Source organism: Ambystoma mexicanum, chromosome 2q (genome assembly GCF_040938575.1).
Source record: "Ambystoma mexicanum isolate Mex_15411 chromosome 2q, UKY_AmexF1_1, whole genome shotgun sequence".
In the NCBI taxonomy this organism is placed as follows: Eukaryota; Metazoa; Chordata; class Amphibia; order Caudata; family Ambystomatidae; genus Ambystoma; species Ambystoma mexicanum.
The window spans coordinates 92,746,708-92,772,896 of NC_090924.1; the positions used below are offsets into that span (position 1 = coordinate 92,746,708).

The window sequence follows — 26,189 nt, forward strand, 5'->3', positions numbered from 1 at the left end:
CCTCATCAGGTATCTAAAAAGGGAAGGAAAAAGTAACCCTACCAAAAGCCCCCCCCTCTACTACTGAAGATTTAACTCTAGGGTGGGGGGGCAAAAATACCTCATGCAGTATAGCGGCAGATTCCCTAGAACAGGTTGAGAAAAAACACAAGCCCTCTACCCCCATTACCGCCAGTCGCAATACTGATGATAGTGTACCGCCCACAACACTCACCGGAGATGACGGAGCAGAGGTGGGAGCGGCTGCGGCGACGGGGCTACCAACGCAGGCCGCCCCGGCGGGAGCCAGGTACCCATCCTCGATTATCCTGGCTGCCGTACACGTGCACCCGCAGGTGGAGGATCTTGTTTCCCCTCCGCCAGGGGCACCTCAGATACTGCGGCCCGCCACTGCGGAGGGTGAGCCGGCGAGAGGGTGCCGCCTCCCTCCCCCAAACCACACCGCCCCCCCAGTGCCCTGTGGCCAGAGTCCGCGGGGATGGGAAAAGAGCCCCCTCCGCGAGACCTCGTGCAGGAAGAGAGACCGTGGCGGGGAGGTGGGAGGGTCCTCCCTTTGGATTGACATTCCGGCCTCACCAGTAAGTGAGAGTGGAACAGCTCCCCAGTCAGTCCTTTCAACAGTGAATCTGTTGGGAAAGGAGGACCAGAGACCCCTCAAGCATTACCTTACAAGCAAACTAGTGGCCAGTACATCTAAAACGTCAGCCAGAAAAGCATCACGCTCTAAAGCCCCATATAAAAGAAAGTGTAAAAAACCAAAACAAACTAAGCATCTCCAATCCCTCCAACTCCATGAATACTCTAAAGGAGTATTTTGGCAGGAAAGGACGCCAAGATGGTTCCATACACCACAACATCTCGGACGCGGAACTGCTGGCGATTGTAGAAGACACAGCTTCACACCTGTTAGAGATAAATTATTCCCCCAATTTCAGTGGCCAGAAAGGAATCTATTCACCCACAAAAAGAATCTTGAGGAGGCAAACAACCAAAGGACTGCAGAAATTGCCCCAGACATGGGCCGACTAGAGCCACTCATTACAGGGTAAGAAAAAGCTAAGTGTACCCAGTCCAGTGCATCTGAGCGAAGTGTACACTCGGACCCTTTAACAAAGTCCCCCGCGCCCCTTCCAAATAGGGAGAAAGTGAGGGTTGATCAACCTGAGGAAGTGTCACTAGAATATAGAACACCATCACATGATCAAATTGATCCTACCAAGGGAAAAGAAACAACACAAGAGGAACGGGTACCACAACCTAAAAACATAAATGACCTTAGGGAACTCAATAAAGGAAAAGAGACTCCGAAGAGAGACAAAGGGAAAAGTGGCAGCATAACTCCTACCGAGCAACCTTTGGCGAACCCATTAATTTCCAGCCCTTCGCATTCTAATACTACAGACAAGAAGAAACGCTGACAAAATAACAAATACCAAAGATCCAAGTGCATGGTCGCCAATACCTAACAGACGGATGAGCGCGGTCGCTAGCAAACAAACGCAAGACTCTCCTCAAAAGAAATTGGACGCAATGACCATTCGATCAACGGTCACAATAGCACTGTCACACTTTGGAAAGTTATATGAAACTCTAAACGATGCAATGAAAGATCAAAATACACTGATCGCTATGATGCACTCTAAAATACTCTTTTTAGAGGGCTTTGTGACTGCCAAGGAGAAACATCTCAATGCGGAAGCACAAGAAAGGCCAAGGCAGGGGAACAATAGTAAATATGTCACTGAGAGAGAAGCAGAGGCACACGCTACAAGATCCTATCATGCTCGGACTGAGAAGCTTGCGGGAGTTACCCCCACTAGCACACCAAAAGTAGCAATTGATGACCCACCCCGTACTTTTACAGTACCGGTAAGATTTCAAAAAGTTGATCCGCGTTATCACCCCTGCACCTCTACCGCCACAGGAGGGCGGTGGTGGCGAAAACAACACACACCAGGGTCAACAAAGAAGAAAACCAGAGCCAAAATTGAATGCAAACAAAAGCTCAAAGACAATCTGCTCCGGCAATCTTTACGTTCACGTCTGAACATATCTTCCCAACATTCTATATTTTCTCGCAGAAAGCCCCGTTTCAAATTGAGCCTACGAAAATGCTGGTATCGAAGCAAAGTTGCTTATTAAAGGAGGTGAAGGGCAACACAGGGCTTGCGAAAGGCCACCTCGCAGTTAAAGCAAAAGTTGCTAAAAAACCAACGGCCTCAAACTCTCGCAGACCAATTCGAAAAAATTCCATCTTATCACCAGCCCAGAGCGAGCTAGTAGAAGAAAATCAGGAAGATGATGAACAAACATACGATTGATGAATTTAAGTCTATACACTGTCGAGGATTCTGATTCTGAAATTCCAGTAGCCCCGCAACAAAAAAAGACCAAAAGAGATGTCACAAACCCTCGACAGACGCAAATAGCAAATAAGAGTGCTCTTTGAGTATTCTAGTTCAATACCACAAGAATCCCGATCACGTAGCAAAAACATCATTGAAAAAACTACTGAAAGAGCTTCGGTGTCTTTGCAACCACAAGGATGGAAGCGAAGACATTCAGTGACAGGCCAGGACAGTACTATATCCCAATCCAATAATTGAGGGAATAACAGGAAAGCTGGGGTACGAAAGGAAAATGCAGAAAAAGTCAAAGCCCCCAAACATCACCTTCCGGGGGAGAAGACCAAAAGAGATGTCACAAACCCTCGACAGACGCAAATAGCAAATAAGAGTGCTCTTTGAGTATTCTAGTTCAATACCACAAGAATCCCGATCACGTAGCAAAAACATCATTGAAAAAACTACTGAAAGAGCTTCGGTGTCTTTGCAACCACAAGGATGGAAGCGAAGACATTCAGTGACAGGCCAGGACAGTACTATATCCCAATCCAATAATTGAGGGAATAACAGGAAAGCTGGGGTACGAAAGGAAAATGCAGAAAAAGTCAAAGCCCCCAAACATCACCTTCCGGGGGAGACGAGCTTGCGCCGTCCTCAACCACAACCAAAAACACATTACAGGTCAAGGGCTCACGACGCAAGAGAGGCCTCCGAGTCACCTAATTGCCAAGTAAACGCTCTGGAAAGTAAGCTCACTTCTAGTGTACAACCAATCCTGATGCGAACATTCAAGCTCCAAAGATACCGCGAAGAAAGAGATAATTGGACTCTGAATTATAAAGCGTTATCAAGCATTTTCGAGCAAATAAAGCCCCTCAAAGTGGCTTCGCTAAACATTGACATCCTGGAACCTAACCCCAATGGAAGGAAGGACAGCTCCTACCTACATGTCCATTCAAGCCAGGCCCAAAAATTACTTTGGAGTGCCAAGGATGAACTAAAACATTTGGGCTTAGAGCTTACCTTCACAATGAATGCGACACTGAATCAAGTAGACAAAACAATGGAGGAGAAAGTGACAAAATCCTACAGAACTGATAAAAGGAAGACTTGCAAGAGCCACGCGAAATCACAACTCGACAAGCAGGAGACTCTCCTACACTAGATCAGCCCAGGCTGCCTCAGCGAGAGTAATTAACTCTAGAGAAATGGGAGGGGAAAAAACAGCTAAATACTTGCGGAGGAGCTACGATCTAACACAGTTGCGAAAAAAAGATAAGATAACTCACCTAATCCAGCAGAAAGACACCACGGGAAAGAGGAACAACGGTACATACTATCCCTGAAGAATGTTTACCAAAGGATCGCTCCAGGTACCGATGCCAAACAAGAGTGGAGCCTCGGAGAGGAAGCATCCCTTAACCATGACGAAAACAGTGATTAGTTTATGAAGCAAGTAAATCGGCTAAGAACAAAGTAGCCACTATATAAGGCCACCTTTGACCCATCTTGGCTTCACAAAAGATCAAACGACACATCTACACTATCACTGGCATCTTGGAACACGAAGGGTTTCGCCATTTGACTGAGATCAGACGTGCAACTGTCTGAGTTCGATGTACTTTGTCTTCAGGAGACATGGATTATCAACAAGCCCTGCTAGATGGCTTTGATTTAGCACGCTCCCCGGCACAAAAAGGCCAAAAAAGACAGACCACGATCGGGCCTAATAACAGCGGTCAAGTCAGGAAGTTCCCTGTCTTTGACCAAGTTCTTGAAGAGATCGGAATTCATACTGGCATCAATAATTTCGTGGTCAACCTCGGTCAAAAGTACAAAAAAACAGACGCAAGAGAAGATTTTGGTCCTTAACATCTATTGGAACCCTCTGAGAATCCCGAACAAACAACTTATGATGGAAGGGGAACTGGCAGGGAACGGGCAATCGACTCAGCCCTAATGGAAGACGACGTCAAGCACATAATGATTGCCGGTGATCTGAACATCGATCTACTTACCGACAAGAGAAACCCATGTGGAAGAGCTGCCTTGTACAGGCTCATGAAATCTAGAGACCTGCATCTAATAAATAGTACAGAAGACATTTTTACTCCAACATGGGAGTGGGTAAAGAGGCGGTCATTTACTATATGCACGTGTCCAGAAGCGTTTTAAAATACTTTGCGTCCTTCAAGGTGCGAAGAACCGAAAACAGCGACCACAACTTGTTACTTCACCAGTGGCAGACGAGCTTAAAAGAACAACGAAGAATGACGTTGCCTCAGGTTTCGGACACCCAGGGTATTCGTATTCGTTTATCAGACCCTGCAATCAGCGCTGTGACAAAAGAATATTCCGAGTTCTCCAGCCAAGGCAGTCACTTTGATGAGAACATAACGGATTATTCTCCAGCTCTGATAGTCCACAGAAAGCCGGCAAAAAAAGAAGTCAAACGGGCAGTAACGATAATCCACGCTTTCAACAAACAACTGGTGGAGAAGAGGAAGCTGGTCAGAAAATTAAAAAGAGCAAATAAATCAGGCTCGGAATTCGACACAATAGAATTAGACAAAGCTACAAAAAACCACCAACAGTGGCTCAGAGCAAATGGACACCAGAGAAACCAAGAGGATGCAGAACATGCTGCGCACGATCTGCAGCAAAAAAACAAAAGACTTTTCTGATTAATGGAAGAACAAAGGGAGAAAGCCAGCCGTTAACCAACGCAGTGGGCCATTTGAGCTGGGTGAAACATTTTGAACAACTTTACAAAGCGCCCCTGAAACTCCCAACACGCTCACTTACTGATGATAAAGCAAAATGGAATGTTCCAACGGATCAAGAGACAATTTTCAATAAAATCAAAAAACTCAATGGTTCACGTGTGGCAGGACCAGACGGCATCACCAACTTTGACCTCAAACAAAAGGCCGAAAGTTGGTCCAAGTTTGTGGGAGAGGTTTTCAAGAATTGTAACACAGCCTTGACCATTCCTTCATCTTGGAAGAAAGCGATCGTAGTGCCCATCTTTAAGAAAGGTGCAAGAGACAACCCAAGCAACTACTGGCCTATATCATTACTAGACTCGATAGGCAAACTTTTTGCAGCATTTATCCTGGAAAGCTTCAAAAGCTGGGTAGCCCTCGGCAACATGACGGACCCGTTGCAAACAGGCTTTGTGAAAAATTCAGGAACGACTGACAACATCTTGGCCCGAAGTACCCTGAAAGCCAAAGTAATCGAAGGCCACCCCAAAATCTATATGGCCTTTATTGACTTAACAAAGGCATTCGATTGCGTCGACAGAACCCTGCTCTGGGAAAAACTCAAACAGCAACTGTCCACCTGAAATTTTAAATCCCATCAAGGATCTGTACACCGGCACGTCGATGTGCGTACGTCTAAATCAACAAGGACTACTGTCATCCTGGATAAAAATCGAACGAGGAGTAAAGCCAGGTTGCCCACTAGCACCAGCTCTTTACGATGCATACACCTCGGATTATAAAGATCAAGAGGCAAATGTACGATCCTCCCCCGCCCCCCTCCCAAAATTGGGTGAAGTGCAAATATCGAGAATGCTGTACGCAGACGACCTCATCTTGATGGACCAAACGCCTATAGGCCTCCAAAGACAACTGACGAACCTGGATTCTTAAGGCAAACCAGCTCCAAATGAATCAAGAAAAAACTAAGATCATGATTCTGGGGAAAGGTGAGAGCAAAAAGGTGAAATTCACATGGAAGGTATGTGAAGAAACACTGGAAACGGTGGAGGACTTCTTGGTATAACACTTAGCAAAAGTGTCAAAGAGAACCCGATGTGTGAAACCATTTTGAAAAAGCTACGCCTGCTAATAGCACAGACCAAAGTGCTCTCCAGAAAGTACGGCCGTTTCTCAATTGCTCCATTGATGACATTCTACAGGATGAAAGTCATCCCCACCTTAACGTATGGGGTGGAAGCTATGCCTTACATTACACCACTTTTTTGGCAGAAAGTAGAAGGCCGCTATTGGCGCGAAGTCCTCAATTTACCACAATCAATTCCTATGGGAGTCATCAGGAAAGAACTCACCTTACAGTCACTAAATTCCATCATAGCATTGATGTTATATTGCAAAATGCTCTTTCCTAACTCCTCGTTGATACTCGAAGGCAGTGGAACAAGAAATGAGAGTAGGGACGTGCAAGATGCTCCAACAATGGGAGGAGAAATCACTCGTCTTGACTGGGCAGGCAGCTCTCGAGAGGACCTAATTCGCACTCCAGGAAAAGTAAAAAAACGAGTGATGGCGAGAGACTGGATACAAACTATAGACGAAGTCCAGCTAGTAAAATCAATGACGAACAGTCCAAACAATTTAAAGGGTGCAAGGGAAACCTGTGAAAGTAACTAAGAATGAACATTTGTGAATCATTGTGATTTTAAGGATTGCAAAGCCGGGTGAGGGAAGCCCACCAGAAACTTTGAAGTGAACTGTGTTGTATATGGAACTGATGGTGAGTCAGGCAAGGGAAGCCTGAAAGACTTTTGTGAATACTTTGAACTGTGCATATTACCCAAATTGAAGGAACTGTTAAATAACCCCAATGACCTAAGCTTGGGGATGGGAGCTGTGAACCAACCCCATTGCCATTCTGTCATTCTTTTGATGCTCTTATTTTTCCATGCATTTTCCCACACTTAGTTATTGTAAAGCGTGAGGGCAAGTATAGGTTTCTGACACAGACTTTTCTTTTGTTTGACTAACTGACTTGGATGACTTTTCTTTACTTTAATGCTTGAGACTACTCCGATTATAGAATTAGGGCCAGCTAGGAAGTCTCCAACCCCATTCAGAATTTAAAGAAGTATTGAAAACGTGTAACTTTGTGTCTGTGTTTAACTTTTGATACCATGACTGCCACACACCTGAATGACCCTTTTGTCAGATGGGCTCCTACTATAGAGCAATAAACATACATTGGTTTTAAGATCATAGTATCACGACCTCTGTACAGTGCCCTTTACAGAAGGGGATGGATTATTTAGTGGGAGGTATCCGTTACCATGCTTAAATTAGGGTAGAAATGCGCAGAATTATCTGCCAGCATATGTCCGATGGTGTAGATCCCAATTCTCTTCCTTTCTCTCCTCTCCAGATCCACAGACCTGTCTGAGCTGCTGATGGAAGGGACTAAGGAGGTGCAGTAACAGTCTTTGAACACACAGTTTATGAAGGATTTCTTGAAGGGCCGCATCAAGAAACAGGTTTTTAAGGTATGGTGAAAACAGATACTTTTCTTTCATAAAGGCCTGACAAGCGAAGGCTCTTTGCAGCTTCATTGACACTCAGATCTTTTAAAAAGGAGGAAGGCAGAAAGAGTCTGTTTTTTTTTTTTATCATACGACGACGTCCATCAAAATCTTTTGAGATTCCTGACAAGTGACTACTTCAAAAAAGGGAGAGTGGCTGGAAGAGTGATAGTTTAAATGGGTTGTGACTCGTGATGTGTTGAAGAGTAAAGCTCTGCATGTCTTGCATAGCACAGTACCACACATATCTGAAAATTGGCACTAGATAGGAGGAATTTTCAGAAGGGCAGTTAATAGTATTAAATGTTCATTTGAAACTGGATCACCAAGATAATGCATTAATAAAACCAGGAAACAAAACACCATGTTTCATTAAAATATTTGTTGGGCGTACTGGTGAGAGCACATTTACAAAATTGTACTCTGTTTTTCTCACTGCAATAAAAGAAGCAACTTTAACAAACATGGGAAAATGGTCTGCATAATCTAGGGAAATTAATGTGGCATTGATCATAAGATTCTCAAGCCAAGTTACAAATTGAGCATTCTCTTTAGTGCAGATGTTGCACTAACACACCCACACAACGTTTGGTATGAGGACAATGGGATCGAGAATGTTATGTGTGCCTACAAATATCCCTCTCTTTCTCTCTCTCTCTACATCACTGAAGTGAGATTTTAGGCAAAACTGAAACCTCTGGAGATTATGCTTCCAAGTTGTAGATACCAAGCCCCAACTTCGTGTTCACGAGAAACATTTTTTAAATGGCACATGGACAACTCTTTCAAAGAGAAAGAGTTATACAAATGATCGCTAAAGGTATTACTGTATTGAAGCCCTCAAAAATAGTCCAGTTGGGATATGCACAAGTGTTCCCATTAACTTCAGCAGTGAGTTGAACATGGTGAAAATCATTGAGAGGCAAGAAAACCTCCAGGACAGGGGCACTTGCCTAGAATGTTGGAAACCAATATTTGTGATAATAGCCCAATCTTCATCCATTATCTGAAACATTTATCGCATAGGAGGGTCGATGTTTCATTGGGTGGAAGATGTGATATTTGGGCAGCCAAAACATTTTTCAGACGACTTGGAAGGCTCGCAAACAAACGTTTACTGCGCACAATGAAGCCCGAAAACATTCTGGGAAGTATCAAAAAAGAGCAAAAAAAGTAAGGAGGCCCAAAATGACAAAAGAAAACACCAGAAAGGCTCGAAATGAGCCAAAACATTCAGATGCTCAAAGTGAGTCGAAGTGTTTGGTGGGCCAACAATTGCACAGAATCAACTGGGGAGTCCCAACACAAGTAAAAATATTTAGTGGGCAAGAGGTTTTCGAGCAGTTTTTGGGTTCTATGTAATAATTTCGCTTTTTGTAGGTCACCTAACAAAAAGACTGATTTCTTTCTGTCGAATTTTAGGCAGCCCATAAAAAGCTAAAGTGTCTCCTAAATCAGGGGGTTCCACTCCCTGGACCCCCCTTCCTCACCTACTGCTGCTTCCCTCCCCACCCCAGAAATCTTTTTTTTTAAACATTTTTTTAAAAATGTTTTATTGGTTAAAAAGCCAAACATGTATAAAAACAATCATTAACTTAAAAAAAAAACCTTTAACATTCTTTGTTCCCCAGAGAAAGAAAAAAGAAAAGGCCATCCATTGCTTGCAACAACAGCCATTTCACTAGGAATAAAACCTTTTCCCTAAACAGCTGAATTGTAAATACCATCCATGGATGTTACAACATCCTCTCCACCTACTCATGAGATGATACTATGTCAGATTGACATTGAGACAATACGGATATGCATCAATACCAAAACTCTCTTAAACCCCCTCCTCCCTCCCTGTTCCCCCCTGGTTGGTTAACACAACCTCCAACATTTTCATCACAGCTATAACCATCCTAGGCTTGTCACCAATTAGCATCCATTTCCACCATTCCACTTTCGAGAGAGTAGTTTCCATCAGAGAGGACTCCTTTAAATATAACATTTGAATCTTAATCAGAGCTTCAAAGTTCATTATTAAATGTTCTGGAGTTTCCACCAAGCAAGAACTCATACAATGTCGACAGTTGGCACTTTCAATCCCCATCATTTTCCTCTTAAACAGAATCTCTCTTGAGTGTAAGATATTTAGGCGACATCTAAGCAGAAGATCACGATATTTGGGGTCAGAGAATTTGATCATGAATTTCGGAAGTTCGTTAACTCTGACTCCGACTCTATCCCGCAAAAAAATGTCCACCTTATTTCTCCATTCTTCAAATGGTCATTGACCACCCTGTTCGCCAAGGCCAAGATCTTAAACGGTTTCTCAACATCCCTAGGGCACATTTCCTATATAATGAAACCGTCTTCCAAGCTACTAGTGATTCCAAAGACTGTGGCCTAAGTTCAAATCTAATTTTACATAGTGGGAGATCTTTTGGCAGGCGCAAGACCTTGCGCCAAAAATGACCCTCCAATTTCTTCCAACACTCATATGAGAGGCGGAGAGCAGCTTCGGCTCCATAGGTTATGGCCTGTGCCACCTTTTGCTTATAGAAGGAGATGATGGGAATTAGTGTGAATTTACCAAATTTCCGGTGAACCAGCCTACCCTGGTTCACCATAGGGATCATTTTCTGCCATAGATAAGCATAATGGGCAGCCTCATCAGTATTCCTATTAATCTTGACCCCCAAATGCGCTATTGAGTCCACCGTCTCTAGAAGAGTTCCACCGTCTCTAGAGGAGTTCCACCCACCTTCCAGGTAAAGGTCTCTTTTTTTAACCTTCTAGCCTTTTTCATCGGGAGGACCTTAGATTTGCTTGCATTTATTTTCATACCCTTGCTCTTAAGGTATGATTCAAAAGCTTGGAGGCTGTGCTGGAGGCCTATAGGAGTACAGTCAAGGAAGACCAGGTCATCTGCAAAAAGAATCCACGGAACCAGGGCTCCGTTTATTGAGGGTGGAAAGGCACGCACATTCTCCTGGAACAATCCCAAGTCGGAGATATATAAACAGAAAAGTAACGGGGCCAGGGCACACCCCTGTTTCAAGCCCCAGAAGGTAAGGATTTTACTTGATAGCGTTCCCCTTGTGGACAGCCTAATTCGCACCGAGGTGTTAGTATAAAGTGCTTCAATTGCCTCCACAAGATCCCCAGGGCCATCCCACAGCCACAGTTTCGCCCACAGATGGCCCCTGAGGACCCTGACGAACGCCTGTTCGAGGTCCACAAAGGCCAAGAACAGTGTCAATTCCTTCTCAAAGCTCCTTTCCTTAAGTAAGTTTAGTAAGAAGAGGTTTAGGGAGGTGCCCACTCCCCTCACAAAGCCTATCTGCCTCAGGTCCAAAATACCACTTTTATCTGCCCAGTCTTTCAGATCTCGAAGCAGGAGGGTTGCAAAGAGCTTTCCCAGCAGGCGATAGGGCAATAGTTTTTAGGATCAGCCCTATCGCCCTTTTTAAAAATTGGCATAATTAGGGCTTCCTTCCAAGAATCGGGAATTGTTCTGTTGGCCATGATTTGCCTAAACATTGTTAAAACAACACTAACCCAGTGGTCTTTGTTTTTTTTTTAGTTCGTAGTTTGAGATCCCATCGGGACCGGCCACCCTGGAAGCACTAAGTTTTCCAATCATCAGACCAACATCATGATCCAGAAGAAACTTCCATCTCCCACTATCCCTAGCTTTAGGGCTATGCAAGTCCTCACCCGGGTCAGAGAACAATGACTGATAATGACTAATCCAGTCTTTCTCCGCCGACATGAGAAATCCTTGGTGATGGTGGAACACCCCACCATTATTAATTAATTCCCCTGTGGATCTAGAATCCTTCTTGCAGACAGCTTGTAACATGCACTCGGCATCATGCTGAAGACGCAAATGTTGCGTACTTCTACACCAATTTTTATATGTCTGCCGCACTTTTCTTGCCCTTTCTTTCTTGTCCAAGCCAGAATCACACCCTATTTGTTTCCGAGCTATACGCATGTCTATTCTTTTTTTTTTTTAACTAGTTCACCGTCATAGACATGCTTTTTTGACCACGGCAGATCCCCTTTCCGCACTCCTGGTTTAGAGAACTCTTTATGGAGCCCCCTATAATCAATGTTCCGAGGGTCCATCAACAATTGTCTATTATACTCTCTGTCAATCCTCCTGACCTCATGCTCTTTCAATCTGAGGCGAGTCCCACAACTCCTTAATTCAACCTCTTTCATTACATCCTTCCGATCTTTATCCCACCTACCCCCAAAACTTATGGACAATAGATCGTGATCACTGATGGTTTGGCGGATCACCACAAAGGTCTCAATACTCTCTTTAAGATTGTTGGAAATTAAGCAGTAGTCAATGCAAGATGCCAATAAACCATTCCTCCATGTGGGGTGACCGGGAATATCTCCCTCCGTTTGCTCGTTTACCAGGTGCATTTCTCTTAGCTTCATAGTCCTCATCCAATTCTTCTCCCTTTCATTCCATTCCTTCTTATCACACAGCTTCCCAGTCTTATTAAACAGTTTTAAATTAAGATCTCCACACAACACTATCTTAACACCATCCCCTTCACAGACAGCCTCATCAATCAAGTTAGTTACAGCCTTCGTAAAATCAAACTCCTTCCCCACCCCAGAAATCCCTGTTCCCAAAACACACAGCACATACACATCAACACCTACCTGTTCTCCCGTGCCTGTCAGTCCCAGAACGCACTCGTAGGTCACAGAGCGATCTTTCTAAATGGATCTTTTTTTTAATCGGGAAAAATAAAACTACATTTAGGCATGATACCGTATTTGGCCTTGTATATTTATACCTCATTTTCATCTTTTGCATCAAATACAGGCATGCCCTTGTGTGACTATTTATGGCGTACAATGGCACAATCACTGGTACACATATTGGATTCTTTGACCCCTCTTCTTCGGCTCGCACTTTCATTTTGAGTTTTACTTTCATTGGGTTGTTGTACCGTTTTTGTCCCATCATCCATTAATTCTCCAGAAAGACGAGGTATTGTGGTACAAATGTCTCGACTGAACATTACTTCAGAAGGACTGACACCCCTAGTCCTGTGAGGAGTGTTTCAGTAATCTTAGTGAATTGCAAATAGCCTCTATAAAGGATCCTTTCATAAAGTGGCACACTTGAACTGTCCTTTTGATGTTAGCCATGAACCGCTCAACTGTGACATTTGTCTGTGGCCATAATGGTGTGATCTTTTTGTGATGAAAACTCGAATTTTCAGCTAACATTGTACCACTGAACAGAGGGCCCATTATCAGATTTTACAATATTCGGCACGCGGTAAGTAGCAAACACTTTTCCGTTGTTGGTATTGCTGATGGTGCTCCTGTAGAAGATACCATCTGTACTTCCGGATATCGTGACATCTCATCCATGCCTACTAGCACATATTTACCATTTGGAGGCGGTCTGAATGGGTCAATAGCTACCTCTTCCCAGACCTTTGTGGGCAGGATCGTCATACTTAGAGTTTTAGGGAATGTGCAGGGCGTTACAGATTTGGCAACAGTGCGCTTCTCCAGTACAGCCTCTATCTTAGAGTCCATTTTGCAAGGCCACACTATTTGTTCATAGTAATCGCTTAGTCAAAACTATCCCCCTAAGGCCTGCATGTGCCAGCTCAATGATCCTTTCTTGCAACAATGGAGGAATGACAGTCCTATTTTCCATGATGAGTAAGCCCTGTGTGGAAATGGACAGTTCAGGTATGCAGCAGCTTGGACTCTTCCTCAGACAGCCGCCCTTCTGCTATGGCTGGGCTGCGCCACCGATTGAATATTTATTTGAAATCAACCTATCCTGTGATGTTTCTGCCATAATGATAGTCATAGAAAGTGCCTTGGGATGTGTATTATAAACCACATAGATTCTAAATTGGTCAGCCTTAGATGTCTTGGCACACTTTGTATCCGGAAGGGCGTGTCTTGATAAGAAAAAAGCTGGATTATTTTCTTTGCCAGGTTTGTGAATGATGTCAAACTAATATTTTTGGAGGCGCAGACCACATAGAGCTATCATTGGGGACATCTTTGCATTTCTTTCTTCCGTAGATTGCTGTGAGAGCTCGGCAATCCAGGATGACGGTGTACCTTTTCCCACGTGAGATCAAATGCTAATGTTCGCACACCCTTACCTCCACCAGGCTCTCTTTTTCAGCTTGCGAGTATGCGCCCTCAGCCCGTGTCAGGCTGCGACTAGCATACAATACGATGCAGCGTGGTGATGATGAGTCACATTTGTGTTGTGCCAAAATGGCACCCATGCCTATGGGACTGGCACCCACAGTGAGTTCTGTTCTTAAGTCAGGATCATAATATGCCATGCAGGCAACAAACGAGATGCGGTCCTTGATTGAGCGGAAAGCTTCTTCGCACTCTGGAGACCATAGAAACTCATGTCCATTTGTATTGAGAAGTCTCAACAGCATTTTGATGGACGCAAAATCCTTGATAAATATCTAGTGCAACAGTTAGCCATCCCCAACAAAGACTGTACTGCAGACTGCAGATATATTTGTTGGGATCAGCAATGAGACAACAGTCTGGATTAGCTCTGGACCGGATTGGAGCCGATTGCTAGAAAATATATGGCCGAAGAACTTTAGCTTTGATTCATTACATTTGCATGTGTCAGCATTTTACGTGAGATGCACATCCTAAAAAGCCATGAAGACTCATCTAAGGGTATTGTTGTTGGCTTCTTCACTCGTCCCAAACACAAGAATGTCATGACTGTAGTTCAGGCATTGCGGAATGTGACGCATGAAATTATTGATTACATTTTGAGCAGTTTCCACTGCAGATGAAATGCGAAACAGATGCATTTATATCTGAACAGTCTGATATGGGTCATCATCATTACGTTTATTTTGAATATAAAATTCATAAACCTTTACAAAGCACATAATAAAAACAATATCTCATAGATCACTGTCATGAATACAATATATACGCATCGGATTATATCATGGTGGACCTTATACATATAAAACTATATCGCAATAGATTTAATTTTCCTAACATAGATCATATTATTGACAAAACCTTCCACTGCAATACAGACTCGAACATCTTGAGCTTGCATAATATAGAAATATGGAACACAGCAATATCTAAAGTTCAACAATCTTAAAGTGTATTGAAAAACGTTTTTGAAGTAATGTATCTAATTTACAAAAGAATGACATGTGCATATTAGTTTCTTTAGATATATTATTGCATGTACAAACAATAATTTCCAATTTATTCCAAGCCTGTGTATTAGCAGCAAGGGGAAGCTGGTGAAACCAGAGTTTAGCATTTCATTTTCTTGAATGACTATTAGATGCAATTAATAAATATTTATCGATTGTGACTTCAGTACTATGTTGATGCTAAAGATAAACTTTTACCATTGGTTTTTGATCCTCCGAGCACATAAAGATCTGATGTTTTTTTGAAAGATGTCTTTATTTAACACATACTTAAATATTTTGGAGATTAAATCCGGCACTGAAACCAAAAGAGCCTGACCTATATGTGTCAAAGTGCTTTTCACAGAGCATAACCAGGTATCTTGGCTATCGTCGGAAAAGCTGGGACAATGCCTAAAGCAGAGGGAACACAGCATGCTTAGGGCCCTGCGTATCCTTGGCAAGACAATGGAGAAAAACAAGGACAGGCGAAGGTCAAGCCATCAAGTTCCATCCATGAAGACATCCGGCATTTCGGGAGAAGATCCTACGAGATTGGAGAAACCTCGCAAGATCTTGCAGGAAAGCCCATTTAATGCGCACACCACGTGCCAGGTGCTCCTGGAAGGCTGCCCCTGTGTCACTCCTTCAGATCTAGACCCACCTGAGAAAAGAGAAAGAAAACAAGGAAGACATCAGCAAGGAAGAAGGAAAGTCGGGCATCAGGAAGCAAGAAGAGCTGGAGAAGGAAGAAAAGCAAAACACCTAAAAAATACGAAGAATCTGAAGAAGACTTACCAAACCCGTTTTCCTCAATGCTCTTCCGCTGTTGTGGTTCTGCTGCCGCAGGTCTCTGTGAAGTCACCCCTGCAACAAACAAAGAATGGACAAAGTTAGTGCAAATCCAACCATGTGCTCTGGGCCCCGGCCATCCCTCCGACTAGTTACCTGAGCACACGCCTTGTGCTCGCTCGCCATGCGCTCCCTTTATTGCTGCTTCCCCGCCATCGTGCCCGGGAACCGCTCCTGCAGACACAAGAATAAGGAAAGAAAGGACTAAGTGAGTGAACGAAACTCAGAGACTTTCCAAGATGTTTAATTATGAACATTTGCGCAAATTTACCAGAATGCAGTTAAACTCGGTGTTACACAGTCTCCCAGTGGAATGATTATTACCTCCACTGCACCTCGCTGCCTATTGGAGATATGCCCATTGAACTATCTCCAGGTCGTTGCTGGAGTCACAGGGGAAGAGACCACCATCACAAGCATAGGTACACATCATCCTGGCAGTAGGGACTGCATGGGGGGCTATGGGAAGTAAGGACACAGGGGACTATGATTGTTTCTTGTTTGTTCCTTAGATTCTTAGAAGTAAGAGGGGAGCTAATTCCGATACAAGTGGGCTGCAGCGGGTACAGAGGCTAATGGGAAGACTCCAAGCAAATCCCCCTGTATTTATTTATTGTAATGATCCTATACACAAGTGTCTTGAGGCGGAGCAAGGCAGGATGGGGAGACCAGGACATTCAGATCGTGCAAGTGCAGTAGCGAGAAGGAGGAAGGGAGGTGGAGAAGTGCAGGAACTGGTTAAAGGAAGGGCCCAAGAGAAGGAAGTGCCAGGGAGGCCAGGTGGGCAGGGCCAGGGGGAAGAAAGGAATGAAGGGGGGGTCCACAACAAGTGCATGTAAAGGGGATGGACAGCTACACAGGGTGAAAACAGACCAGCTAAGTGTAGGTGGGGGAGCCTCCGAGGGCAAGTGCAGGATAAGGGTTGGAATGGGAGGATGAGAGAGTACGTGCAGTGGTACACTGGGATGGGGAGGGCCTAGTGCCCTGTAGGACTCTGAAGGAACCAGCCCACAAGTTTCAGGCAAAGCGGACATTAGCAGAGAAAGAGGAGGAGCGGGAAGGAAAAAGAGAAAAGGAAGGTCTTGAGGAGCTTCCAGAACTTAAGGAGATCCAGCTCAAGTCTGAGAGGGGCAGGGAGGCTATTCAAGAGGGAGGTACCTGCGGAGGGGAGAAATCTACCCCCCCCCCACTCTCTGCTTCTCGAGTCTGATTTACAGAGAGTTAGAGCTAGACGAGCTAAGTGCTCTAGTGGGGAGGTATTTAGGGCGAGAGAGCTGGATACAGCATGGTACCAGTCCCTAGAAAGCCCAGAAAGCCTTTGGGTTATGCAGAGGGTCTTGAATTGAATTTGAAAAGTCTTGCAGTCCTGTTCTGGATTAGTTGAAGGGGGCGAAGGGAAGAGTTAGCAAGTTTGAGGAAGAGGCTATTGCAGTACCCTGGAGAGAACCAGAGCTCTGGAGACATTGAGTTTCTGGGGGAAGGGTGATGAAGGGGAGAATACCTCTGTGGAGGTGTAGCTTAAAATGGTCCTTCTTGGCCAGGTCCATGATGTGAGGAGAGAGGAGAGAGAAGAGTCAACAATAACAACAAGGTTTTTTGCTTTACATGAAGGTGAGGGGATGGGGCCCAAGGAGGGAGGCCAGAGTGTCGGAGGGAACGAGGGAGCAGGGATTTTAATATGATGGATCTCAGTCTTACTGCCATTAAGGCAGAGATTGTTAGTAGTGCACCATGCCTAGCAGACAGAAGAGGATGTTAGCTTGAAGGAAAGCTGCATGTCATCAGCATAACACTGAAAGGTAGGAGAGAAGGTAGCGATCGGATGAGCTAGTGGGGCCAGGTATATATTGAAGAGCCAGGGTGAGACGATAGAGCCCTGAGGGACACCACAGGTGGAGAGAGTGAGATGGTGGAGAGGGAAGGGCCCAATTGAACCTGGGAAGTTTGGTCCGAGAGGAAGGAGGTGACCAGCCCAGAGCCAGGTCAGTGGTGCTAAGAGTATCATGGTGACAATTTATCACGGTGGTATTTATCACTGTGTTAAAGGCAGGGAAAAGTTTAAGAAGGGGAGCTGGAATCTAGATTAGAAAGCAAGTCTTCATTGATGTTCAAGAGAGCAGTTTCCATGCCTCTGGCAGCTCTGAAGCCAGCCTGGTGGGCGTGGAGACAGCCTACAGATTCAGTGTGGTGGATAAACTGGGATTTGGCCAGCTTCTCCAAAGGTTTGCCCAGAAAGGGGGTGATGGAGATAGGGTAGTAGTTTGGCAGACAGGAAGGGTAGCAGAAGGCCTTTTGAGGAGAGGGTGTACAAGGGAGTGATTGAGGGGTGAGGGGAAAGATCCAGTGGCAAAGGAGTGATTGCAGAAATCGGCCAAGGCTGCAGCAAGGGAGACAATGTTGTCCTTGATATTTCTGGAGGAGCAGGGGAGCACCTGTTTAGATGAGACTTTCATAGAGCGGACTTGTCTAGAAACCTGATGATAGGCGCTGTACAATTGTTTCCAAAAAGAATGTCAAGGCAAATGTCAATTTGTTATTTGAACCATTAAAGCATCTTTGCCACCAGCGCTGAGAGATCTATGATCTGCTATCAACCTGCCCAGATGTTTTGTTCTTTCTGCTCTCAGGGCTGTACAAAACAGTGTCAAATGTTTCAATGTTTCATCTTGTGTATAACATAGCCTACATTTCAAGTTAATTTCTTTGTTTTTTGAGCAAGGACTTTGGGCTTCTTTTGTCTTAAATTGGTTCAGCCGAAATTTCATCAGGAGAGTTTGTCGGTATTTGTCTGGAAATGTATCTAAATATTTTGGAATCATATCCAGAGCTTTAGCCTCTTTTGGAACATCTTGCATGATTTTATGATTGTTCCTTGGGTCGCTTGTGTCAATCCAATCTTGCGCCCATAGTTTTCTCTTCACTAAGTCAGGTTTGTTTTCTAAGATTACTTTATTGGTGCCTAGATTGTCTAAAATTCCCTCGCAGCGTTTGACCCACAAAGTAAGAATGTTATCTTTATGTCCGGTACTTGGGTCGTGCAGAATCTCAAATTGAGGGGCTCAGTTCTTCATTATCATTTTACGGTATGTTGACAACATGTTCCAAGAAATTCTAGCATTTATGGATAGCAAACCCAATTTGTATCATAATAATAATAACATGCGGTAGGAGTTCGCTTTGCCAACCACAATACTTTAGTCCAGAAAATGTCTTCCAGAGTGGCCCGCACATTATTTGAGCAACCCAGGGCACAATCTGCCCCATGAACCATGGCTGGAACTGCCTTTTGTTTGTGGAAATTTAGTATTGGCCTCAGTGAAAATTTGCCAAATTTCTTAAGTACTGCTGCTTGTGTAGCAACCTGCCTACATTTTTCCTTTAGGTTTCCTACCCACAGAGCATCGTTCAGGCTAGAGCTGATCAACTTTCCTAGGTATCTAACATGCATTACACTGGCAATGGGTTGTTTTTCTAGGTTCCATTGAAATGTTTTCTTTTGCCAAGACTTGTTCCTTCTCAGATCCTGAATTATTAGGATTTCCCATTTCTTAGGATTAATGCACAACCCATTTGCTGCGACATATTGTTCTAAGGCCAACAGTTTCCACTGTAACCCAATAGGTGTTGTGTCAACTTAAGAACAAGATTGTCTGCATAAAGCATATAACTTACATGTGTTCCATGGATTTTCGGTGGAAATGACACTATGCTTTCAAAGATGTCCCCAATGTCCGATTAAAAAAAGGTTGAATGGTATTGATGCTAATGGGCATCCTTGCTTAACTCCATAAGAAGTTTTAATTGCTGCAGATAAGCTTCCGGAGCCATCAAGACGGATCTGAATTTCTGTGTTGCCATGTAGATCTCTTACTGCCATTAGCAAACTTGCCGGACAATTCCACTTCACAAGTTTTGTCCAGAGCATTTCACGAACCAGGCTGTCAAAAGCATGTGATAAATCTATAAATGCAAGATAGACCTTTGTGTCTCTTCTTATGGCTTCCATTTTCATTATATTGATGATAAGTATGTTTAGAACACAACCTACTCCTTTGACAAAACCTGCTTTTCGAAGATCGAAATGTTGACTAGTTCTTATTCAGGCAGACAGGAGCTGTGGTAGCTGTGTGGCGTAGATCTTACCTAAAATGTTCAATAATGCAATTGGGCGACAGTCCATTGGATTTGCTCTGTTGCCTTTTTTAAAAATTGGCACCACTATTGCTTTCTTCCATGATATAGGACTAGCCTGTTCAGAATCTATTTTTGTGAACAGAAGAGCACAAGGTTCTGCCCATGCCTCTGTTATTTTTCAGGATGTATTAACTAAACTGTCTCAAAGTGAAGCTTCCATCTATCTAATATTGGCAAGGGTGGTTCGTTTCGTCTCTCCTTTCTTCTCATATAACTGGCCAAAGTGCGTCACCCATTGTTTTTCTGTGACCATGTTACTTTGTGATGCATTTTGACCGCTGCTCTCCTCATTGATGATCTTCCAAAATTCATATGAGTTTTTATTTGCCAAACATATCATCATGTGTTCAGCATCTTGTTGTTCAACAGCCCCTCTATGTGCAATCAACCAATTTTTGTATTTGTTTAATTTTCTTCCTGTCGATCGTCTGGATAGTTCAATTTGGGTTTGTATTTTGTCTTAGCTCTTTGTGAAGCTCTCGTTTTCGTTTGCGATCAGTATGTCATAAGAATGCTTGGGAATAAAGCCTCGATTATGGAATACATGAGACCTTTCCTCAAACTGTTCTAGTAAATGAATATATTTGACACTGGTTCCACTCAGCGAGCTATGATATCCATCAATTACAATGTTAACATAATTTTCCTTCAGCCGGAGTCTACCCAGGCTTGAGTCGACTGCCACTGCGTGTTTCCACACCTGAATTTTCTCTTTTTGAGGACCTGCAAATGACACCGTTACCAAGTTGGCATCACTTTCCAACATATATTTTATGCAGTTTAAATTTAAATTGCTACACAAACAGATGTTACTTCCCAAGTCTTCTTTGACTTCGTCAATGATATCCATCACTTTATCCATGAAAGTTGTTGTGCCAGCGGTTTTATGTTGTCAATAGAGATTAATAATGTAAATTCTACACTTTTCCTTTTTCTCTTTTATTTTCTGTTCTATCGCTGTTACTTGTATGTGCAAAGTGATGTTTTTAGAATCACAAAACCAGAGGTTTTTTCAAAGAAGTGTTAATAGCCCTGCTCCTGGGCGACCTTTAGATTTTCTGATCGCTGGATTCACATCAATATCAAATTCGTCATTGGTTGGGCTTTCATAGAGCCAAGTTTCCTGAAGGCACAGTACATCAAGATGCTTCGACCATTCTGCTTTGTTGTTAAATAGGTGAGTAAATCCTCTGGTGTTCCATGTGCTCAACCAAAACTTCTCATTTTTCACTACTTCAGAGCATTAGCTGTAATTACGCCCCCCAAGAGTTTTTTGCAAGCCAGTTCCAATTGTCTGCTTTTGTATGTCTTTTTCGGTGTCCTGCTGACTTGTAGCACCACCGGCTTGTTGCGAATTGCACTCTGAAGTGATTTTAAGTCGCTCTCCCACTTGAGCTTCACGAAGCGGACTATCAGGCTAGCTACAGAAAGAGATGTTCTGTTTCTGCTTAGTCAATCATCCATGACTGCAGATTGTTGTTCACTATGTCTTTCTTTCTCCTTATATTTTTGATGTTGATGTTTTGGGTCTTTATTGGATCTCTCTACTCTGCCGACTTTAGGTTAGGCTCTTGTTTCAAATATATCAAACCCGTATGGTTGTAAAACGGGTGCCGCGCCCAACAACAAGTCACAGATTAACCTGGAGTCTATATGTAGGCATATTCTGTCAAAATGACGCTCTTCGACAAATTCCACAGTCTTGATATCAGCGGATTCAATTGTCCTCAATGATGGTACATGGTGTAGTAAGCGCAAAACATTGGTTCTATTCAAGATTAGACCATCTATTATGGGTATTATCTGCTCAAGTATAAGATGGTATTCTTAGCTTATTTTCTTAGGTCATTCAGATTCTTTGTTTTTCAACCGCTTACTCTCATTCGTGGATGCCTGTTCTTTATCGTGGCTATGTGGCAGTTTTTCCATAATTTTTACAAGCTCCATGCTTCTTTTGTTGTCTACAGCATTTTTGTGTCTTTGTCATCATTTGTATATCCTGTATGAGGTATAGGTGTCTCTGATGATCCTTCCTCACACTCCATGCCTCTACTTCATACTTCTTCGCTGCAGATTTCTTTCTTTTTTCATCCATTGTGAGGAAGCTTGTGTCCAAGACCTCAACTATCTTTGATTTCAGGGACTCTTTCGTAATTATGAGCCTGCACACATGATTAGACCTTCCTGGATTACTTTTGGGACTCACGGTTTCTTCATGGGTCTCATCTTGATTTTGTTCATCATCACTTGGCATATTACTTATTTATTGGCCCTCCTCTTCAGGCTCATCTTGGTCCTCATATGTTGATAGATTTGTCAGGTCCTCTATATCTTCCTAAGCTTGATTAATTTCATGATTGTTACACTGATTTTCATTTGTGTTAACAAGAGAAGGGAGTTCCTCAGCTCTACTAGTTGTGTTAATTGTACGCATTCCTTAGAAATTTTCGTGAATTATTGGTTATCCTGTTTTTCTTCTTGATTTGGTTTTTTGTTTTCTTGATGTTTAAATGGGAGACTATGTTAAGCTTTTTTTCCCTTTAGCTTTGATGTAAAGATGTAAAAAATTCCTTCATTAGTAGAACTTGAATTAGCATTGTCAATTTTGGTGACTTCAGGATTTCCAATTAGACCTTCTCCATTAGCCGAGGTGGAAGGTTTGGAAGGAAGCTCCTCCTCCAAGTTGGGTTGCTGAGTGGCCACCGTAGGTACCACAAGACCAGCACTCTCAGGTTCCTCCAAAAGCTCGGTTTCTTTTTGATAATTTTCATTCAGGACCATGGGTCCTGCACAGCGTTAGTTCCTGCTTTATTTCCCCCATCTGTTTTGTGACTTATTCCACGTTGTGTGTCGTTTGATGTATTTTGGTTGCAGGATCCTTGAACTTCATGCGTATTCCAGATGTTCTGAGCATAGAAGTTCTTTTGTTGTTTTAGTAAACCCATGGCTTCCCTGGCCACTTGTGCAAGTGACCTTTTGTCCTCATTGTTGTTTTGACCAAGTTCTATTAGATTTTTTAGTGTACATTCAGGTTTTCTTATTTTCTGCCGTCATTTTTATTTTATTCATGTTTGATTCAGTTTCGATATTTACTAGTTTAGAATTCATGAGGGCAGTAAATGTAGTTGGGTCTTTAATGTTGTCATTCAATTGTTTGTACATTTTAAGGTACAGCACAACCGCGTGACAGATGATGGTCTTTCCTCCCCCAACCTTCTCCTCCCCTTGACCTTCTGATGAACTGTCCTTGGAACTGGTTGGAGTCTTCCTGCACGTCTTCCTGTGGTCTGATGACTGTCTTTCCTTTGCCTTCTTCTTCTTGTCGTGTAGGTAGGGTCTAGCTGCCCCAGAGGCTATCTTGACAGGAAGTGAAACGTACACAAGGTGAACCCCGAGGAGCTAAGCCCCCAAAAGTTACAGGGAAAAAGCCTCTGGGCAATAAAAAACCTTGTATAGTCTTCAAGCAGGTAAATGGTGTTGGGAGTATTCACACAGTCCAAACCACGAGATGAGGTGAAACAATCCAAGGAGGCTGAGTAGAATGCAGGCACTTAGAAAGGGTCTGGAGACAAGAAGGAGGTACTGACTGGAGAATCTGATTCAAACCTACAGCAACTACTAGCTCTGTAGAGATGCGTGCCTTCACGGATAGGGGAACGGAACCAGGAGACTGGGAAAAATGTGTAGAATACAGGTAGGACAGAAATAGAAGAGGTAAGTAGTTCGGGAAGACGTGGACCAGATGGAGAGAATAAGAGTCTGCGGTAAAACGCTGGAAGGAAGATGACCCCCCCCCCGTACCAGAGAGGAAAAAGGTAGCAGCCTAAAGTGAAGTTAAGTAAGTACAGAGTAAAGGAGCAGAAGTGTTAACAGAAGCAGGCTGCTAGAATGTGACCGGTACCCAAAACATAAAGGGTGGAAATAACACGGAAGCTAGAAGGTAAGACACAAAGATAGGTGGAAGGCAGAATGAGAGAAGCCCTACCGGTCACCGCGAAGGAAAAAGAGTGAGGAGGAGTATAGTACGCCGGCAATAAGCCTGGCGGTGATCAAAGAGGAGCAAGGGAAACAGAGGAGCGGATGGAAGGAGTAGCAGAAGATAATCCCAGGCAAAATGACTGTAAGGAAGAAAACGGAATGAAATCCAGAGCAGGGAATACAATTGGCAGTAAACCAGCATTGAGAGTGTTCCGGTGAGAACAGATACAACGCGCTGATAGGGGGGCGTGGCTAGGATTCATAGCTTAGTCCGCCATGTTGGGAGAGGACTAGACCGTGTGAATAGCTCCTGAGGGTCTAGAAACGCCATGCCTTCCACACACCCCACTGGCGAATTCTGACACTGCGATGGTCACAGTCGACATGACTTTAGGTTGTAGATCCCGTAAGACTAGGTTAGCCATGTCCATTGTGGCATCCTTGAGGTCATTTCTAGATGTCCTCCTTTTAATGACGGGTCTTCTGATTTTTGGTAAAGGTCTCTCAATAAAAGAAGAGTCCGCAGTGGAGTCATTAGAGGATGTTTCACTTATGCTTTGTTCTTTTCTAACATTTATAGCCTCTTTTGTTTATTTTACCAACTCCTAGATATTTGTTAGTTTGTTTGTGGCTGTTGACTATGTTCAATACCTCACATGACTTCATGAACTGGCTATCCTTTCGTTGCGAGCAGTTTACCCTGGCCGACAAGCTGATGTCAATGCGTTTGCGTTTCAGAGCTCTTTCCTGCCCAACGACCACTGGCCTTATAGTCCATGAGGATTCCCCTGTTGTTCAGGGTTAACAGGACTTGGGATCCTGTGTCCAAGTTCACATTTTCTTTTAGTTCTTGTGAATTTTGTTCTTCAAATCATTATTTATTTGGGTGATGTCACGTAGAAGTTTAACTGCGACCGCCAGAGATTTTCAACGTCCATTTGGGACCAGCTGGCTTCTTTCGATGTCGCCTTCAGTATTATTAAAGCTTAAGAAGCATTGCACACTCTTCTCCGTGTTGTAAAACACCTTGTTTGTTTCATTCAACTCCAGAGCTAGTTGGTAGAACGAGGCTGAGACTGGCTATTTTTTGCCAAGGCTCCTCTAGTTCGATTTGAGGACTCATTTTATACATGTGCTTCTTTGACCCATCAGCCTTTTCATAGCCAGATCTATTCGCAGTCGCCTTAAAACTAGCCCCTATTCCTTCTTCACTCGCACTTGGAGCTTGTCCATCGTATCTGAGCCTCGCATTTTTATGGCAGGGTTCTATTGTCTGAAGCCACGTCTTTTTTAAACATTCATTATGGGGACTTTGCAAAGTCAGTGATGGTGTGCAGGCATGACTCGCAGCCGCGAGATCTCGCTCGGTTCTATCCCGAGAACCTTGGGTGTTCTATGATCTTTACGATGCTCTCCATGCCAAGACCCGTAATGAGGGGATCAGCGTGGGCAGAGCAACAAGCGTAATTGCTACAGCTCCGCCTCCTACATCAACTCTACGCATCACGCTTGTTTCCATTGATTTACTAGATATTCCAGCAGATCTCTTATTGAGTTATTTGTTGGCACGCACAGGCTCTCCTGTATCATGCTACCACAGCTGCAGAAACACATGTGAGTGCCATTCAGTCTGTTGAGCACAATTCCTTCGGGTTCCCCTTCATTATCATTTGGGCATGTAAATTCACAAGGAGTCTGTGTGGCATCGCACGCTCTCAAACAATTTACAGATTTACTTACGTGAGGCCGGGGGCAGTCCATTCTCTGTTTCGGAAGTTCCAACACGGCTTCCCTAGGATCCACGTCTCCTCTTCTTACGCATGATCGCGTCAGTGGCTGTAAGTTTTTCCACATTGAAATCCACTCATTTGTCAGCTGCTCGGCTCCCATCAGCAGTGGATCTTGTGGGACATAATGCTTGTTCGCGGTTTGCAGTAACTTAGGCAGTTCAATCTCAGTAGCTCACCTAGACCCACCAGAGCCTCCAAAGTCTCACAAGACTCTGCACCGGCTTCGCATCGCTCTGCGGGGTCAATGTGCTTTTCAGAGTCAGGCTCCTCCTTCGCTGGTGAAAACAGTGGAAACAGTGGAAAGACTTATACAAAGTCAGTTTCTGCTGCACAGGGACTCTGCACCTCCAGCTCCCACAAGACTCTGCACCAAAGTTTTTAAGGAGATGTAACTCAAAGAGATGGATCTATAACAGGTAGGGTTATCACATTCTCCCTTCTTAAAAATAATCTGTATGATGGTACTGGTAACTTAGATGAGGTTAAAATAGCTCTAATCACATACCACATTTATCAGACCCCACACATCTGTGTTAAT

At 43.7% G+C, this 26,189-nt stretch overlaps 1 pseudogene; it reads left to right on the forward strand.

The window, feature by feature from the left end:
- Positions 1 to 6,166: 6,166 nt before the first annotated feature.
- LOC138568668 (heme oxygenase 2-like) overlaps positions 6,167 to 26,189 on the forward strand; it is a 79,338-nt pseudogene continuing 59,315 nt past the window's right edge.